Source organism: Camelus ferus, chromosome 2 (assembly GCF_009834535.1).
Source record: "Camelus ferus isolate YT-003-E chromosome 2, BCGSAC_Cfer_1.0, whole genome shotgun sequence".
In the NCBI taxonomy this organism is placed as follows: Eukaryota; Metazoa; Chordata; class Mammalia; order Artiodactyla; family Camelidae; genus Camelus; species Camelus ferus.
In genome coordinates, this window is record NC_045697.1 from 113,865,989 (window position 1) to 113,873,444 (window position 7,456).

Consider the following 7,456-nt stretch of genomic DNA (forward strand, 5'->3'; position numbering starts at 1 on the left):
TAATTGGTTCCCCTGGCAGACCTCCATCCTTAAGTGTTTTCCAAAAGCCACCTCATTTTCATAACAAAAGACAATTTTATGGCTCTTACCACTTAGGAAATTCCAAGTTTTAGTTGCTCTGTGTAAGGAATGAGGACAAAGACCAATAATATATTTCTTAGTATAAATTGTACATATCCAAGTTCTTTGTCAGATATACATATACGTATTACAAATAAATTCTCCCAATGTGTGACTTGTTTGTTTTAAATGTGTGTCTTTTTATGGCAAGAAATTTTTAATTAAAGTGAAATCAATTTTGCAATATTTTTATTTGATGATTAGTGCTTTTCACGTTCACTCTAAAAAATCTTGGCCTCCCGCAAGGTTGGAAAACTGTTTTGTTTTGTTTTTTTTAAGTCTTGTGCTAAAATCTTTATACTTTCAGCTTTATGTTTAGATTGATGATCCATCTTAAATTAATTTTATATATAGCATGAGATAGAAGTTAAGATAATTGTTTTATACTTTCATCCTTTTTCTTCAACTTTTTTCTGTGTGTTTGATTTTTGTTGTTGTTGTTTTACTTGAATGTTCTTATAACAAAAACCCTTGGCTTTAAATGTATAAGGCTGTGATGGTCATTTTGTTTTGCTCCACTGACCTATATGTCTATGTTTATGACAATAATACACTGTCTTATTTATTATAGATCTAGAATTTATGGTAATTATTTATAATAATTTTGTTCTTCCTTTATGAATTATATTAAATGTTTATATTTTATTCAAATTTTTCTTCCTTTATTATTGTATTAGGTGTTTCATTTGTTATAAATTTTAGAGTCATCTTGTTAAGTTTTATTGGGAAGAAAGAAAGAAAGAGAAATAGAAAGAAAGAAATAAGCTATTGGGATATGATTGGGATTGGGTTGAATATATAGACCAGTATGGGAGGCCTAACATCTATACTTGATTTCAGAGTCCTATTCATATACATTGTGTACCTCTCTTTTTTTAGGTCTTCTTTCATTTTTAACATTAATGTTCATGATCCTTAGTTTTTGATATAGAGGTTCCTAACATTTGAAACAATTATTCATAATTATGTTTTTGAATGCTGTAGTAAATATAATTATTTTAAACTGAATTTTAATAGTTGTTTGTTTATAAATATACAATTATTGTTACAATTATTATCATTATTATTGTTGATTTTGGATATGTGTATATTGATATTATATTCTGGGACCTAGATAAGTTAGCATTCTATTTGTGGTAAATTAAAAATTTTTTTTTGGAATTTTGTATATAATCTTATTAATTGTGAACACAGGCAGTTAAAATCTTCCCTTCTGTGCATTTTAAATATGTTTATTTTTGCCATCTTGTGTTGATTGGATTCCAGTACATTGTGAAATAGAAATTGTGGTAACAAATATATTTGCTTTTCTCCCCTGATAAAAGATAAAGCATTCTATATTTCACCATTAACTAAAATGTTGGTCTTAGTTTAGTTTAGCTTTTTTATTTGTTTTAATAGATGTTCTTTATCAGATCGAAGATATACATTTTGATGTTTTCTCACAGAAATTGCCTATTTCATCTAAGTTGTTAAATATACCGGCATAAAATTGTCCTTAAGGTTTTCTTTTTATCCTTGTATTGCGTATATTTTTTCTCTTAAGACTTCTTAAATCCCTCATATTTAAGAATGGTTTTCCTTTATTTCTTGATTAGTCTTTTTAGGAGTTTAAGAGTTTTATTAATCTTTGTATAGACTCATCTTTTTGCTTTATTAATTTTTCCATTATTGTTCCCTTTTATTTTTTTATTTCAGTCCTTAATATTTATTTTCTTCCTTCTAACTTCTCAGGGTTTAATTTGCTTTTTTTTTCTAATTTCTTAAGGTGCAGAATTTATATAATTAATTCTTTTCTAATATAAAACTTACAGTTACAACTAAAGTTTTTTTTTTTAAACACTGGTTTACTGCACTCTATAATTTTGATTTGTTGTGTTCAGTTTGAAATAATTTCTATTTTTCCTTGGGATTTTCTTTTTCAAAATTTGATTTATATTAAAAGTATGTGGTTAATTTCCAAATATTTGTGGATTTTCCATATATGTACTGTAATTGACTGCTAATTTAATTTGTTGTGCTCAGAGAAATTGCTCTTTAAGATTTCACTCTTGCAAAAATTTTTCAGACTTCTTTAATGGCCTAACATATAGTCTATGAAAAACCTTTAATTCTTTTAGGCTTTACTCATTTATTTAGATTTTCTATTATCACAGACTTTCACAGTGAGAATTATTTCTTCCTGATGACTTTACATTTTAACATTATGGTAAGTTCCTCTTTTCTTCTGAACACTATTTCTTGCCTTGAAGTCTACTTTATCTGATATTAATATAATCACACCAGCGTTCTTGCACTTATTGTTAAAGAATATACTAATTTACAATTGGAAAGAGCTTACAAAAACGCTTGGCAAATAGTCAGGGCTACATAAGAGGAAAGTAAGTTCACAATTTCCAGTGATCGCTTTTCTTCCATATAAACCAGTCTACATATTATCCTCTTCCCACTTTGTTCTCCCTCACAAAAGCCATTCCCCTTGTGTAATTCCCTACTTGGAATTTTTCCCAAGTCTTACTCATTTTTCTACAGTATTTCCTCTTTCCATGAAATTGTTCAAAAAGTGGACTTCCCCTTCTCTAAGCCTTATAGCCCCTAGCATTTCTCCCTCACTCACACTTGTCATTTGCTGCCTTATGATGTAATTTAGGATTTATGTTTCTTTTTGCTCCCCATTAGACTATACAGCCAGGCCCCTTTATCCACAGGTTCTGTATCCTTGAATTCAATCAGCCACAGATCAAAAATATTTTTTAAAAATTCCAGAAGTTCCAAAAAGCAAAACTTGAATGTGCTGCACATCGGCAATTATTTACATAACATTTACACTGTATTTATTGCTATTTGCATAGTATTTATATTGTATGAGGCATTATAAGTCATACAGAGATGATGTAAGGTATATAGAAAGATGTGAGTAGGTTATATGCAAATAGGTTATATGCCATTTTAAACAAGGGACTGGGACATCCATGGATTTTGATGTCTGGGGAAGAATGGGGTCCTGGAACCAATCCCCCATGGAAACCAAAGGATGACTGTATCCAATTCTCATATTAGGATACACTCTTTTTTGACTTGTATCACTCTTTTCTTATAACAGCTCAGGCAGAACTTGGTTTTGGTGTTTGGCTCACTTATATTTAGACCTTCCTCTAAGAATTGCTTTGGTGTATGGGAGAAGCAACAGAGCAGTGACATGGCAGTGTGTAACCGGAATCAAAGAGATGCCATGGAAGAAAATTGCTCTGACAAGGCCAGTTGGGTGGTGCAGAAGTTATTTTAATCTGTTTCATAGTTTTACCGATACGTGCAACGATGTTGGTGGAATACAATGCATACAAAATTAGGACAATGAAAACATGGAGCTTTCTACAACTAGCGTCCCATTATTCATTACTGCAGCCAGTGATGGAGATGATGATGATAATGATGATGATGATGGTGATAATGCCCTTTACATCATTTGCCATGTGCCAAGCACTTTCTAAATGCTTTATGTACCTACTAATGTTTGGCAGTTAAATAGAAATAAGCACCAGACAAGGGGAGAGGAAGAGGGAGGGAGCAACCCAGAAAATAACAGTATGCCTGCACTCAGGATAAGGGACTCCAAAAGTCTTCTATTTTCTCTAAATGAGGGGCCAGCAAAAAAGCTGGGTAGAATCAAATGCTGCGGCTGCACAGTAGAGAGAAGGACCCAGCTTAACTTGACCCAGTGCTCACTATAATGTGATTAACATTGTAGTTTGAGCCCCTCCTGTAGGTTTCTCTGTGTGCATCATGGGTAAAAACATGTGCAAAGGAGACAGGTGTACCTGAGCCCAAGGAACGTGAGCTGTCAGTCAATCATCCTGAGCACGGCGAATGGGAGCTGGCAGTCAGCCCGAGCACTCAAAGAGCCTGAGCTGGGAATCAATCAATCAATCAAGAAAACACCTCTAAACCAGGACATAAAAACATGGAAAACAAAGGAGCGGCACCAATTTTCCTCTCTTGGATTGGTTCAACCCCAATTCCTGGGGGATGTACCATGTTTTACTACATTTTTACTTCACGAATAAAATCTCCTGCTTATATCGTGCTTTCCACCTCCTGTTAGAAACTCTTTTGGGGGGGGGTTACTAAGAACCGAGGTAACTTTTATTCCCCTCCTCCTGCACTAATTCTTTGCTCCTCGTAACAATCCTAATATTTAGTCACCGTCATCCACAGTTTACACAGGAGGAAACTGACAGTGACACAGGAAATAAGATGCCCAAGAATTCTTCGCTATTGAACGTCAGTCAGGTTTTGAACCAGAGTGGTTTATACTCCCTAGGGAACACGCACGTGTGGGATCCATCTTTCCTCGATTTGTTACAAGTCCAGCAGCAAGATCTCTAACCTTCCAAATCACCAGAATTGAGATGGAGAGGCTGGTGTAAAGGTTCTGATTTGTCCAGTTAACCCACCAATGCCTTCACTATGTCTGTATAAGGTGATAAAGCATCAGCCCGGGGTAACTGCTGCAGGCATACTTTCCTTAAATAGCAGAGTAGATAAATAACCAATGTAAATGCCACTTATTCATTATAATTCTACACCAGAAAATATCTACTCATTATCTCAATGACTAATATACTCTAGTGTCTTCATATATATCATAAAACATAATAAAATGGGTAATGGATATATTCCCCTTAATAATATTGCTGCAAATTAGATTCCTATTTAATGACATGAATAGGAGCACATTTCTGTGCATAAAATAGTGAAATGTCAGATTATGGCTCAACAAAGAACTGAGTTATTATGTAAAGGAAAATGAATGAATCATCCAAAATAGCCTGTAATCATTTTTTTCCACATTTGTTTTCTGTTTGAATTATACCTTCCAATTCCAAGAACAAAATGAGCATAACCTATATCTCTCAGCATCGCTTTCCACTAGAATGGTTACAAGCTATATTTAAACAAATTACTACTTAGAAATTATTTCTCATGATTCTGACATGATGACTCATTACATTTTAAAATGAGCTCTTAATAGGCTAAAAAAATTAAAATAAAAGCAGAAATTTCCTATTCTTCTTAACACAAAGTCTTACAGATTTATAGTATAAAAATCCCCCACAAAACAACTCCCCTAAAACGACAGCCTACTATAATACAAGTTAGAGTTACTACATTTCAAAAAATAAAAACAAAATGCTCACCCATCCCAAGTACTCTATCCCAGCGCATACTTCATTCTGTTTACGTCTTAAGTGGCACATTAAATGCATATCTGCAAAAGAACTCCAGAGCGCTCAATCTAAGTAAAGACGTTTTCTGGGAAGCATTATAAAATCGAGTGAAACATTGCTGTGGAGTCACCCAGAATGAAATAACAACTTTGAAACGTTTTATGAACTTTTATATTGTGAACCTGATTAATGTTATGTGAGAACATTTCCCTAGCAGGCTCCTTTCTTCTCTGTGTTCTTTCATTCTCCAAGAAATGTTCAGAGCATCTCAAGAATTCAAGAATAAGATAGTTCACTAAATCACGGATATATTTCATTTCTAAAGGTTAAGAATAACTCTACATTTGTAAGTGTACTGGTACTCATGAAAGCATAGGTTGTATTAATATATATTTCTGTATTAATTTTAACTTCTGATCATGAATATTATCTTTCTTAGAAATCTATGTTAAACAAGATATGTGGGTATCAGAAAAAAATGTACTTTTAATTATGGTTTTGAGCATAATTATTTGTGATGTGGAAAAAAAATCATAAATCCCAAGGTACATTTAAAATCTGATGAATATATGCATAGAGTAATAAAGTGTTTGTGTTTAATCAAGTTAACTGTCAGGTATGTTTTATTTATTTTATATGAATATATATCTGTCAGACATATCTGTCAGGCTTTCAGAAATAATTTTTAAAGACTCTGGAAAAATAACCTTTAATTTTCATTTTAACAGAGTCACAAAGCATATATTTTAATGAATTTTTCTCTGTGCTCTTTTACTTTACACATCTGGTTTGCCTTTGTTATGTCAAAGGTTAAATGGATAGAGATAAGAATGGAAAGTATGGTGTTTTCTTCCCCAAACTAAGAAGACTCAAACTGTTAGAAGAATAATGAACTTTCCTCAAAATTTAAGCTGAATCAACATGTCTGCACAGCTAAGGAAATGCATTTTATACTGATCCTGAAAATGTCAATGCTAAGGAAACACAATAGTGCACATAAAAAAAAAAAATATATATATATATATAACATTTAATTTAATAGATTCTGTTCTTTTCCTTATTTCTCAGTAATATTCCATACAGTTTATTTTACCCACTTTACCAACATTGTGAACATATTTTGGAAGCTAGTAAGTAAACAATTTATTCTTTATTCAGTTTTATGTATCTTTATTTTCATTGTTGATCCTGAAATAAGAATGGTTTATATTTTCCATCAAAATAATTCACTCAAGTTTTTTTAATTTATTCATTCAAAATGTGTAAACTTTACCACCATACTGTTGGAATATTAATAAAAATGTTACACTTTAATTACATCTCAAAAAAAATGAGAAAAAAATCATAAACCCCAAAACTTTATGAAGAAAAAATCTTCTTCTCCAATTTTGCCAGGAAATCCCTAGGAAAAGTCCTGTTCAAATTATATAGCATTTCTGGTTCTGCTTTAAGATTCTCATCTCTGTTAGCAGAATAGAAGTGTGATGATTTGTCATTGTCTATTCTCAACAGAGGATAATACATACCTAGGATATTTATATTTATAATATCTCACAACATTACTTGTGTGTTTTATCAAGACATGGCTAAACCAATAAATTACCATAATAATAGAATTAAAACTGCATATTAATATCATGTAAAACCAATTCTTTTCCTGTTAACAGTACTTCAGTTATTCAGGAGTTCTACCAGCTAAGAACTAAAATTTTCCTAGATGCGAATTCCATGTCCTTTATTCTAAACACTAAGGTCTTTCTGTCTTCTGGAGACTAACAGGTAGCACATCATCTCTTCTCCCTATCTGTGCTTTTTGTTCCTCTTCTTTGTAGCCAATGACCCCACTGTTTTTTGTGTTTGAATTCCTTTTATAGCATGACACCTACCACATCCCTATTCAATATGTCAGGCATGGTTTCCACATTGTTTTCTGGGCCAGGCTCCACTGGAAAAAATATTAACCAATCAGAACCACTTCAGGTAGAAATACTGGGATCTACTCTGGTGTCAGTAAGTCCTTAACAGGAGTGGGAGCTACAGTGATTTCCCAAGTGTGGGGAGACCGGGGGGAGGTTCTTTTATTTCAACTGACCTGATTCCTAAAACAC

General features: G+C 32.5%; 1 pseudogene; it reads left to right on the forward strand.

Annotated features, from left to right (window-relative positions):
* The window catches only part of LOC116659323, a 40,108-nt pseudogene extending 36,081 nt beyond the window's left edge, over window positions 1-4,027 (forward strand).
* The last annotated feature ends 3,429 nt before the right edge of the window (window positions 4,028-7,456 follow it).